This window comes from Canis lupus, chromosome 15 (assembly GCF_003254725.2).
Source record: "Canis lupus dingo isolate Sandy chromosome 15, ASM325472v2, whole genome shotgun sequence".
NCBI lineage: Eukaryota > Metazoa > Chordata > Mammalia > Carnivora > Canidae > Canis > Canis lupus.
The window spans coordinates 2404520-2417229 of record NC_064257.1 but is presented as its reverse complement, the minus strand read 5'-3'; the positions used below and the strand labels follow the sequence as shown (position 1 = coordinate 2417229).

Genomic DNA, 12710 nt, shown 5'->3' with positions numbered 1-12710 from the left:
TAAAATCTTAAAAAAAGATAAACTGTTAAAAAAAAAAAAGAAATGCAGATTTCAGTCCCATGGGTCCCAGGTGGAACCTGAGACTGCAATTTTAACAAGGTCTCAGGCAATACCCCACTGTTGCTGGTCTATTCTTGTTGTTCTGTAAGAGTGAATGCTTCAGGATAGGGAGACCAGAAAAGGCACATTGGGAAGTGCATTGCAGAGTACCTCACCTCAAAAGATAGGTGGGATTTAGAGAGGTAGAGGTGGCAGGGAAGAGATGGGAACTGCCTGGGAAGGTCCAGGGAGAAAGTACTTTGTTCACAGGATAGTGAATAGAGCAGTGCACTTGGAACAGGAGGCAGGTACAGTTGTGGAAGGGAGGGCTAGAAAGGTAGGCTAGGAACAGCCAATGAAGGGCTCTGAATGCAGGGTTAAGAAGCTTGGCTTTAATCCTGTAGGGAGTGAAATCTGACATGACTTAGATGTAATGTTTTACAGAGATCAATCTGACACTGAGTGCAGAATCAGAAGAAAGCCTGACAGAAGGAAGAACAGTCAAAGGCAGATAAGAAGGCTGCATTGCTTCAGCTAATGGAGATGGGAAGAGGGAAGGGGTGGCTAGGAATCACGAGAAGGCTTGGGGGGTTGCTTGGAGTTAGCGACGGGACAAAGTTGGGGAGAGGAAAAAACAGAATCTAAAGTGACTTACACGAAGGGTGGAGACTAAGAAGCACCATCAGCAAAGCTTGAGGTCCCAGAGGAAAGCACTGGCTTAAGGGGAAGATAAGTCCCATCTTAGATGTGATGAGTCTGACATAATACTGCAACTCCCACAGAGAGGCGTTGGGCAGGTAAGCAGATTCAGTAGAGCTCAGGAGAGCACTGTGACTAGGCAGGATTTGGATGCATACCCTGAAGGGAAAAGTGGGGTATGGAGAGGAAAGAGAATGCCCAGAGGGGAGTACAGAGTGAGCAAAGGGTGAGCGGTAATACTCACAGCTAGGGGTAAGAGGAAAATAGAATCCATTGAAGCAGGGAGAATCAGCATAGAAGGCAGAGAAGACACCATGAGTATACAGATGGCCAACCTGGAGGCCCTACCATACTGTGACATCAAAACCAAGCAAAGGCCTGCCCAGCCAAGGATGCAGGAGGGCATGTGAAGCCCGGGCTCAAAAAAAAAAAAAAAAAAAAAAAAAAAAAAAAAAAAAAGGGCGCTGTTTGAATGGAAAGCAGGATTTGAATTGGTGGAGAAGAGGACTGGATTCCCTGGAGTAGGTCTGGACTTTAGCAGGATCCCGGGGGGGAGAAGGGGGCTGAAGCTCCAAAGCACTTATTCCAGTTCAGCCCAAACACAGTAAGGACGATCCCCTAGCTTGCAAACACACATACATGACATGTGCACACCTCAGAACCTACTGACCTCCCAGGGCAGAGCAGAGAAGGTGGGAGTAGAGGTCTTCGGAGCAAAACCTTATTGCCGCAAAGCGCATAATTTATCACCCAACTAGGGCTCTTTTGAGAGTGAGCGGAGACCCTCACCAACCATCACACCGGGACCACAGGTGTACATTACGGCTGTCCCAGGCAAACCCAGCCCTATCGTTACTCTAGCCCTGGGGGATACTGGGTCCCCAAAATGCCCGTTTGTTCCCTGTTCCCCTTCCTAGGAGGGGTGGCGGGATTGAGTCGCAGGCCCTAGGAACAGGCAAGCTCATGCTCCGAGGCAGGGGCCCGGCGGAGGATGTTGGTGAACGGGGAGCTCCGGCTACACCGCCCCCCCCCGGCAGCACCACGGACAGCGACCGGCCAGCTCGCTCCCCGCTCCCCGCCCCCCGCCCCTGTTGCGCCAGGGCCGCCGGGGGCCTGATCAATATTTCACGGGGGAAGGGGCTCGGGTTACCAGCCGGAAGGCGCCACCCGCCCTGGGGACCCTCCCCGGGAGCCCAGCACACGCCGCCCCCCTCCCCCGGCTCCGACAGCACCGCCCTCGGGTGCGCTCCCATGCCCCGCCCGCTCCAGCCCCGGACCCCTCCCGGGGCGCAGGGACCCGCAGCCGCACCGCACAGCCAGACGCGCGCTGTCCAAAGCCGGCGGCTACACAGGCCAACAGGCGCACACCACACCCAGCAGCCAGCCGCCCAGACACCCAGCACACACGATATGCCTCGCAGACACACACCGCATGGAGAGGAGTTCACCGCAGACCCACCTGCACGCAGACACCCGGCCACACTTGCACAAACCCACATGCTGCACAAAAACTCCCGCAGGGTAGCTCAGGTATATGCCACGAAATACATTTACTACAGACACACACATCACACGCTGTGTGTGCACACACACATACTGAGTGCCTCAGACATGTCACCCAGAGCTACTTCATCACACATAAACTTTCTCTCTCTCTCTCTCTCTCTCTCACACACACACACACACACACACTGTACACCTTCACAGAGGCCCTCAGGCATTCACCATGGATACAGAAGCACATGCCTCACACTACCCAGGCCCCCCACCCTCCTGGAGCCCAGGGCTGCCCTCCCACTGTGGACATGGGACTGGGGAAGAGACAGGCAGGACTTCTATCCCTCCTGACTGGCCCTGGTGTTGAGTCCTCTGGATAAATTTTGTGTGTATTGAGGCCTCTGAGGGTTGCTGCCCAATTACCAGGGGCAGACAGCAGCACAAAGGGGTGGGAAGGGGGAAGCAGGGGAGAGGGGACCTTTGAGATCTCAAAGCCTCCCCGGCTCTGCTGTCCAGGGGCTCCAAGCTTTGGGGCATGAGGCTCCAGGGATGGCCCTGCCCTCACCTGCAGCTCCCACAGCCTCTGTACGCCCTGGGACTCCCACCCTCAGGGGGCCCTGAGGTTTGTGTTGTGCGTGGGGACCAGGAGAACTGTAGAGTTTGCAGCTCCTGCTCTTCCCAGGAGTGCCCAAGAGCTGTCTCAGAGATAAGGGCACATGCTAACCCCATCCTGGAGCCTCTCTCTCCAGCAGGGTTGGGTAGAGTGGCACAAATTCTCCTGCCTGCAGAATAATCATGGTAAGATTTTCTGAAAGAAATCTAAGACAGAGCACGAGGTGAGGAGAGGAAGCAGGCTGGCAGAGCAGGAAGAGATTCCCAGATTTTCCAGGCAGGTGGAAGGGCACTTCGATATTATCTAGGCCAACAGGCCATGTCCCGATGTCCCCATATCTCTTCCCCATTGTGCATTATCCACATAACACTGTGTGCCCCCTCAACGATTTCTGCCAAATCTCCTTTCTCTGCACTACTCCTTATTTATAGTCTTGAAATTGACACTTTTAACTTACATACATTTACTGTAAATAGAAACTTTGTGTTACTACTACAAATGCAAAGGCTATTATTGCTTTTTTTAAAAAAAATTAAGATTTTATTTGAGAGAGAGAGAAAGAGAAAGAAAGCGTGAGCAGGGGGAGCGGGAGGGGGAGAAGCAGACTCCCCACTGAGTGGGGAGCCCGATGCGGGGCTCCACCCCAGGACCCCGGGATCATGACCTAAGCCAAAGGCAGATGCTTAACTGACTGAGCCACCCAGGCGCCCCTATTATTGCTTTTAGCAAATAGAAAATGATGGTAAAATAAATACAGTAAAAGCCAACTGTAATATTAAATTTTAGCTACATGGAGTTGCCAGTAAGACCTCTTCATTATAAAGGGAAGGGCAGCAGTGTTGGTAAGTTGTTAAAGACACACTGGCACTTTCTCCCTGGGACAACCTTGGACTTGACAGAGTTGAAAGGGAGCCAACTTTCTTACCACATGAGCCAATTCTACATAGTGACAGGTCCACGAGCCGCTGAAAGTCACCTCAGGTCTTGCTGAAGGTGCTACTCCCCACAGTGAGAAGCTCGAGGCTTGCCCGCCTCCTGTAGGAGCTTGGGCACAGTGGCTAGCTGGAGCCTCGATGCCAAGGTCCATTCTGGTAATAACAATCCTTAGATATTGCTCAATTTTTTCCTATTTATAAATTGGCCTTACAGCCACCCTCTAGTATGAGCTACACAGTAGGAATTATCATCCCCATTTCTGAATGAGAAAACAGAGGCTCTGAAAGATTAAGAGATTTGTTCAGAGTCACATAGCTACACAGGATAGGTCCTCAACTCCCGCCCAGATGCCTTTTCTATGCTACCTGCCTCCATCTGTTCCCATCACTGGGGGAGCTCTTGTTGGAGCTCCTACCACTGGGCTGGACCCTTGCTAGGCAGTGGGGAGTAGAGGTAAAATGATAAACTTGCATCTGCCTATGAGGCCCTCACAACCCCCAAAGGCAAACAGGCAAGTAAGAGCTTTTACTCTAGAGTTATATTGTTGCGTGTTCTTAATCTAATAATGGCGCCTCTCTGAACCTCAGTTTCTTTGTCTGTAAAATGGGGATAATAATAGTACCTGTTATATGGGGCATAAGGATTCGATGGAATAATGCATGCGCAGAGAGTCTGGCACAGAGTAAAGACTGAAAACCACTTATTACTAGGGAAGTACAAAGAATAGAATTAATTCAAGTAAAAAATGGCTGCTGGGGTGGGTAGGCATGGCATGGTCCTTCACTGAGGAGAGGATATGAGTTCCATCTTAGAGAATGAATAGGATTTGGAGAAGGAGAACTATCCTGTCTGCTCAAGCCCTCCTCTTCTTTCTCTTCCCACTCCAAAGAGAAGTGAGAAAACTGAGGGTGTCACCTTCCAATCTCTCTGCTCTGGCCTTTGGATGACGACAGACAAGCTCTTCAGAGCCTGCCCTGGGCATTGCTGCCTCAGGAAAGCCTCCCACTTTAAGTCACAATGCCTGGGCAGTCTTCTCCACCTGCCATCCATGGAAGGTTGGGGGCCAGGTGCACCCTGGCCCTCCAAGGATCCTAGCAGATGTCTTTTAACGGACTTGCTCAGACAACAAAGACCCTCCCTACCACCACCCTTCTCCAAGGGGGTCAAGATCGAGGTGGGCTGGTCTGACTTTGAGAGCCTTCCCAGCAGGTTCAGTTGATTGGACCTGACCCACTCAGAGCCAATCAGATCCTGTCATACAAGTTCCGACCTGGATCTGTCAGACCCCTCTGAATGCGGTGGTGAGTTAGGACACAAGACAGCAACTATTAGGTGGTCCAGGATCTGGTAAAGCAGAGAAAACCTAGTCTGCGGAGAAAGAAAGGTAAAGGCTGCCAGCAAGGTGGTGCAGAAAGCAGCTGCTTCAATTTCTCCCCGCCTACAGGTCCTGCCTCCCAAAAGCTAACAATCTTTCTGCCCCTCCGTTCTCAGGAATCCCTTGTGACCTGGTATTAAACCCTTCTTTATTACTAAGTGGGTTTCTATATACAAGCAAAGACCTAATTAAGACAGAGGAGAAGCTGGGAGCTAGAAGCACAAAGATGAACAATCCTGGGGCAGGGCTGGAATCAGTGGGCCCGCACTGGATGAGCTTAGCTCAACTGGAAATAAGGTAGAGATATAGACTCTGTACAGATGTGGCCACAGGAGGGTGGGTTAACACCACCCAGGAAGGGCCAGGAGGGTCCTTGGGGGCTTTGCAACAAAGCTGGTAGCTGAGCCAGCTCTGTAGAGTGAAGGACATTCTCCAGGGGGACAAAGCAGGGGCGGGGAGGCATTACAGGTAGAGGGAACAGCAAGTGCAGAGCCACAGGGGCACAAAACAGCCTGACGTGTTAGAGGAACTGCCAGAAGTTCAAAGTGTGTGTTGGGGGGGGTGGAGCAGAGAAGACGAAGCTGGAGAGGCAGTTGGGTGCGGATCACAGGATCACAAAGGGCTTTGAATTCCATGCTAAGAAGTTGAGGCCTTTCTTGTCAGCAATAGGGAGCTATTGAAGTATTTTAAGTAGCAGGGGGTGACAGGGTCAGTTCTGTGTTTTAGAAAGATGGCCCTGGGGCCACAGGAAGAAAGGACTGGAGAAGGCAGGCCTGAAGGCAGGGAGGCCAGTTAGGACGCTGCAACAATGATTCATCTGTTCCTTTCATCCACCGAACAGCTCATGGTGTACCTACTGTGTGCTGGGGCTAGGCAAAACAGGACTCCTGACCCCACAGAGTTCACAGGCTAGCAAGAAAGAGAAAGGAAGAAGCAATTCAAGTGTGATGAGTGTCATGAAGAAGTACCAGGTCCTACGGAGGAGGGCGGTGTTTCGTTTCTGGTTTTTAGGCTTCACTGTGTAAATGATGTTCAAGCTGGTATCTCTCTGAAAGCTCAGTAGGAGTTAACAAGACACCAGGAGGAGGAGTGCATTCCAGGATGAAGGAACATGTGTGAAAGTCCTGCCACTGAGAGAGGGAGAATGGTAGCAGATGAGAGAAAAAGGTGGGCAAGGACCAGATCGCACAGGGCCTCGTGGACTGCGTCAGAGTCTGGCGTTTGTTCCAAGAAGCTTGGAAGGGTCTTACACAGGGAGACGATACAATCAAACGTTTATCTTTAGAAGATCACTCTGGCTGCAGTGTGAAAAATGAAATAAAGTGGGGCAAGAAGAGAAACACAAGGAGCCCACTCTAGGCTCCTGGACTCTAGGCTGTCGCTGTGGTCCAGGTGGGAGCCGAGGGTGGTCTGGAAAGGGGCGGTGGGCAGGGAGAGAGACACAGGAGAGCTAACACGACTTGCTGAGGACGCCTGTGGGATGTGGGGGTGAGGGAGAGGGAGGTGTCCAGGAGAACTTCCAGCTTTCCAGCTTGAGCAAGTGGGTGGATGGTGGCAGCAGAGATGAGCTGGAGATGCTGGAGGCAGAGCAGGTGCCGGCAGGCAGAGCTGGGGACCTGGGACCTGGGTTTGGACCCCAGGCTGATTGTGAGATAGCTAAATGTGGCCCAGGAAGCAGTTACACCTGCAGGGCCTGAGCCTAGAAGAGACCGCTCAAGTCCAGAGAGTGGTGAGATTACCTGGCTGAGGAGGAGGAGGAGAAGGAAGAGCAGTGGGCAGTGAAATGAGAAGGAGAGGTGGGGGGAGTCCTGGTGGCAGCAGGGCCTGGGGACAGAGTGATTAGAAGCTCTGAGTTTCGCAAATCAGAACCATGAGATCCAAAGGTTAATTCTTTCAGCCCCAGGAGGCACCAGGCTTTGGCTCCACCTTTCCTGGCCAAGCCTCTAGCCTCAGCACAGACACTTTCCAGCTGAGACAGCCCTCCCTCCCCCACAGCACCTCTTTCTCCTCTGAGCACACAGATCAGGGGGCCCCTCCTCCTCAGGAAGACTTCCTTGGTCCCAACATGCACTGTGCTGTCCAACAACCTGGGTTTGAATCCCAGTTCCGCTACTTGATAGCTGTGTGACTTGGGCCAAGAAATTTAACCTCACCTCCCTCATCTATATAACGGAAATAATAATAGTATCTACTTCGTAGGGTTGTTTGAGGGTGAGTATGTAAAGTACTTAGCAGAGAACCTAGCACACAGTAAGCACTAAATAAATGTTACTATTATTAACATCCCGCCCACCTTGGGACAGTTAGTCATGCCCTCCACCTTGTACCTCCTCCACTGGGGAACTATTTGCAGGTCTGTGTCTCTCCCTGCCTCTTCCTACCCCTACCCAATTTGTGGGGCTACATAATATGCAGGGCCCAGTGCTAAATGAAAATGTGGGACCCCTTGTGCAAAATTAGGCATTTCAAGGACCCCGAACATGGGGTCCTAACCCAGGGCTCTGCAGCCACAGACTCCTGAAACCAGCCTTGTCCCCGCCCCCACCGAGCTCTGGGCCTGGCCTGGAGTAGGTGTCAGCCCCAAGCAACAGATAAAAATGCCAACTGACATGGAGATAGGGTTTTATAATTTCCATCTGGAATTTCATTTTATCTTTCCCATAGAAATAACATCAACTCAGTTTTATAGTTGATGACACTGAGGGTTAGAGATGGGGTGTGCCTTGCCAGACGTCAAACCACCTCATGAACTGCAGACCTGGGATGTGAACAGAGACCAGCCTGGTGCCAAAGCCTTGCCTCTTGCCCTCTGGCTCCTGGGGGAGGTAGGGAGAACCTGGCCCCAAGGGGTGAACTTTGTCAACAAGGCCCAGAGAGAGGGAGCTGGAGGGACTGGGACCGGCCCCCTCCCTCCTGGGGTGAGCCACATAAACAACCAGCTCCCTGGGCACCAGGGCCGGCTACAAGCTACCCAAGGAAGGGGGTGTGAGAGGGCAAAAGGTCACTCGGAGAAGGTTTTGCCTGAAAGCCACAGACCCCAGCCCACACTCTCTGGAAATGAAACCCTGACTTCTCAGCTTCAAGGTCTTTAGGGACTGCCATTGGCCTCAGATAGCTCCTAAGCCTTGAGGATCCTACTGACCAGGAAGGTCTGGCCTCTGGCACCTGTGCACCCTCTCTCCTCTCTCCTCCACAGCTGCCCTCTCCCACCATACCAGGCCCCTCCCACCATCATCCAGGCCTGAGCACACACGGCTCCTTCCCCTAATCCCTGCTTCTTTGCCCTCCTCAACGCTTTGTTGCCCTAGGCTCCCTGAATCCTTCCTTTCAACACACCGACACAGGTGCCCTGGACCATCCTGGGCTAGGATGCAGGCTCCATGGAGGCAGGGTTGCTTGGCTCACGGAGCTCGGTATGTCAGGTGTCTGAATGCATCCCCCTGCAACAGAGGCAGGAGGGTCCTGCACCCCTTCTCCCCTTCTCTCCACTCCCCTTTCATCTTGAGCTCCAAATGGGAGAAGCCCAAACTTGCAATGGGAAGAGAATCACCATATAGTATGCACCCTCCACCTGCCAAGCCCTGGGCTGGGTGCTGTGCATCTGGTCACTGCATCTAATCCCCAAGCACCTTCCAGATGGGGGTGGGGCAGTAGGAGTATAAATCATTCGTATGTTCCAGAGGAGTCTGAGATCACTTGCCTGAAGTGGCAACAGAGCCTGGTGGTGGAGAATTCAGGATTTGAACCCAGGTCTGGCTGAGACCCAGATACCTGGTGTCCTCTCTGCCCCTGTGACTGTTCACAGCCAGCTCACTTCCAACCAGGGAGCAGCTGTTTCTCACCCGGGCCTTCAGTTCACACACATCCAAAGCAGCTCAGCTTCTCTGTCAGGTCAGCAAAACCCTAGTGCAGAAGGCAGCTCCACTGTCAGTGAGAGCCAGTGTGAAGTCACCCCTCCCCTGGGTCAACAAAATGACAGCGTAGTAGAAATGCCCCCCACCCCTCATCAAACACTAATGGGGGAGACACTCCCCATGTCAGCAAAATGCTGGTACAAGAGGTATACCCTGGACCCCAAGTCAGCAAAAAGCCAATGCGAGAGATACTTCCCCATCACTCTCTACCTGGGGCCCAAGACATGGGCTAGGGGTGCGCAGAGTCCTCCAAGGTAGAGCTCCTGGGGTGGGCTAGGGGGAAGCAGTGGGGCTGCGGCTGCCTGGGGGAGGAGGCTGCAGCCGGGGAGCGGGGAGCGGGCAGACGGGGGTGAGAGTTCTCACATGGCACTAATGAAATCAACCACCAGCCTGCCCCCCCTTCCCCAGGGACCCTCCAGGCTCCAGCTGATGCAATGCCCAGGCCAGATAATTGTTTTCTTCCCTCCTTAAAGGGCCAGCTGCTGTTGCAGCTGCAGACATCACCCAGACCCCCCCGAGAGACCCCACAGAGCTTAGCACCTGGTTTAGGGATAGGGGGAGCCCAGAAAGTAGCGGCTTGGCCCCAGGCTCTGCAGAGGAAAATCCAATTAAGGTCCGGGACCAGAAATGTCTGTGAGCAAGGAGGGAGACATGAGAGTTAAGACAGAGACAGCGCCTGGCCCACAACCACATGCCCCGAGGGAAAGGAACCTGGTCCCTGGCTGGGTCCTCAGCACCTGGCTTCTGCTTGCCTGTCCCGTCAAGTCCTTGACGCAGGGGTTGCTAGTGAGTTCAGCAGTTCTCTTCTGAGCTTCCCTGAGTGCCAGGCACTGTGCGAAGCAGCTCAGATCCACCATTTCATTCACTCCTCCCAGCAGAGCTGGAAGGTACGTCTGTCTTACCAAAGGAGGTTCCTAGAGGGGAAGTGATTCCCTCAATAGGACCCAGCCAGAAAGTGGCAGAGCCTGGGTTTGAAGTCAAGTTTGCCTTCAGACCCTGCAGAGGGTTGAGTAGGTGTCAAACCCTAGGGCTGGAGGTCCCTAAACCAGGCAGCCTGGCACTGAGGGCAGGAAAGGGGTCTCTGGGCCCTGAACAGGTTCAGAAGGGCATAGTGCTTGGCTTAAGCACTGATTTCATGAACCCCTTCCCCAATTCCCCCCAACCAGAGAATGTCCCAGTAGGCTGCCCACATGTCCCCAGGGACAGTTGGCAGCTGCCTGATTACGGACTAATTGGTGGCTGGCAGCAACTGTGGGGGCTGGCTGGTTAACCCCCTGGTGACCAGGCCTAGCCCAGAAAGGCCCTCTTCCCTGACATTTCAGGCCCCAAACCCAAGGACCCTAGACTTAAAAAGGCATCATAGGCAGAGGACAGGACCAAAGGAGTATCAGCCTTCCTCTTCATACTCAGACAACACCCTTGGGTCTAGGGATAGACACTGACGTTCACCCAGGCTCCCCAGCCCCAAAGGGGCAGTGCCGGTCAGCACCCCTTGTTCTCTGGCCTTGGGTATGGCATTGCTTACTCCATTCAAGACCACAGGAGCTATGGGGCCCTCCCTGGGTTTCCAGGCCCAGGATACTGGGAACAAACCCACTCTTCTGGCCTGGGGTACCTAGAGAAGGTGATGTGGCCATGGGTTCAGACAGCCTGGAGGCCAGCCAGTGAAGTTGCCTGAATGAAAGGGTCTCCAGGTTGTCCACAAGAGTCCTGCCATGCCTCCCTGAAACCTGGGCTCTCCACCATGGATTGACCAATTGTCTTTCCCAGCTTCTCCAAAGCCCCAAAGCCCCTCTTCCTATCCTAGGGCTGGAGTGAGTACCACCCCTTTTCTTTCATGGGCTGGGGCGGGGGGGGGGGGGGGGGGGTGGGGGGAATGGGGGTCCGCTGGGCACCACAATGGTATTTTATTGGGAGGAAAGAGTGGCTGCTTCTCAACCAGGGCACAGGCAGGAGGGAGAAAGCAGGCTGCCTTCCAGCTCCCTTTCCAGGAGAGATTTTAAGCACTTTCCAAAAATGCCATGCGAGGCAATGCTGTTGAAGACCAGGGCCCAGGTGCTCTGAGAATCAGCAAAGAACTCAAGACTCTGGGGTCCCCTACCCCATTTTCCAGGCTTCCTCAAACACCCCGCGTTCCCCTCTCCTACCTTGGCCCCCACCCCAGAGCCATCACACACACTCTGCTCATCCTCCGAGCCCCCGCCTCCCCCCAGACCCCGCACGCTCACAGCCCTACGTGGCGCCTCGCGGCCGGAACCCCCTCCCCCCGCCGGTGGTCCCCCGGACCTCCGCAGCCCCCTCCCCACGTCCACTCCCAGGCGAGCAAGGCCTACCGACTTACCCGGAGGTGGGGCCAGGGGCCAGACAGGGAGGGGTCTCCGCCGGGCGAGGCGGCTCCGCAAGGCGGGGCAGGTGCTGCCCCGGGGACCCCGCCCCGCGGACCCGGCGGTGGGCGCGGCCCGGTCCCCGGCGGGCGGCGGACTCCGAGGGCGTGGGGGCGCGGGGCGGGGCGGGGCGGCGAAAGAGGCTCACGGGGGCATCGCCCGCCACCGGGCCGGGCAGCTCCGCTCCGCCCGCCTGCGCTGCCGGCTCCGCAGCCGCCACGGTTCCCAGCCGCCGCCGGGTGCAAAGCCCAAGCCCCGGCCGGCGGGAGGCGAAGAGGGAGGCGGGGCCTGGCGGGGGCGGGGCCTCGGCCCGGCGGGTGGGGCCAGGGGCGGGGCCTCGGGCGGTGGGCGGGGCCTCGGGCGGTGGGCGGGACCCAGGGGAACGGATCCAGCCTGGGTTTGCCCGGTTGCAGGCGACCCCTTAAGCTAACGAGACCTGAGACCGGACCTGAGACCGACCTCGAAGGGTTGGGGTCTAGAGGACGCCTCAAGGCTCTCCACGTCCCTAGGACACTCCCGCCTCATGCCTGTCCCCCCCTCCACCACCATTTCTATCTGTACTTTTTCATCCTTACTCCTCTTCGGGGCACCTCGCAGGGCATCACTGGCACCACGGCACCCCTACTCCATCCTGGACCGGATCCAGGAAAGTCAGATGGTGGGAGATGGGGGAAATGGCTTACAAACTCAAATTCAATGTACAGGTGGAACAATTGAAGCCGAGACAAGGAGACATGACTTGCCCAAGTTCCTGCTGGGAAGAAAAAGACTTTGTGAGACCCTGAAACGTGGAGAGCCTGAAGCTGGGTCCCACAACTGGCCAGAGGTGAGGCCAGGACTCAATTTTATTCACCTATTGATTAAACTTTTGTTATCATCTCATCTCCATCAGGCCTAGAGCTAGGGCCTGTGTCTTAGAATGATTGTTCTGGAGCAGCAGGGGGGGACTAGATTAAAGGGACAAGATGGAGGGCAGAGAAATAGCTGAAACAATGGTGGAGGTGAAGGATGGGGAGAGCAGCGCCTGTGAGGAAGTGGGAGAGGGGTAGGAATCAAAATCCCCTTGTGCTCTTCCCATGCACCTATCACAGACAGGGAAACCAGGGGCTCCCTTTGGAATCATGTTCCCTTTGCACATTTGGTGAAAACTTGGGCCTTGGGGATCCCTGGGTGGCGCAGCGGTTTAGCGCCTGCCTTTGGCCCAGGGCGCAATCCTGGAGACCCGGGATCGAATCCCACGTCGGGCTCCCGGT

The 12710-nt window shown here is 54.8% G+C and overlaps 1 protein-coding gene across 2 annotated transcripts in view; it reads right to left on the bottom strand.

Annotated features, from left to right (window-relative positions):
• The window catches only part of RIMS3 (regulating synaptic membrane exocytosis 3), a 41694-nt gene extending 30001 nt beyond the window's left edge, over positions 1-11693 (bottom strand). Inside the window, exon 1 of one of the 2 annotated variants that reach the window (XM_025419754.3) lies at positions 11415-11693. The gene's annotated coding sequence lies outside the window, so the exon portion shown is untranslated. Of the gene's footprint in view, positions 1-9810; positions 9950-11414 lie in introns of those variants that run through there. The other variant, XM_035699010.2, reaches the window with a different exon arrangement.
• Between the last annotated feature and the right edge of the window lie 1017 nt (positions 11694-12710).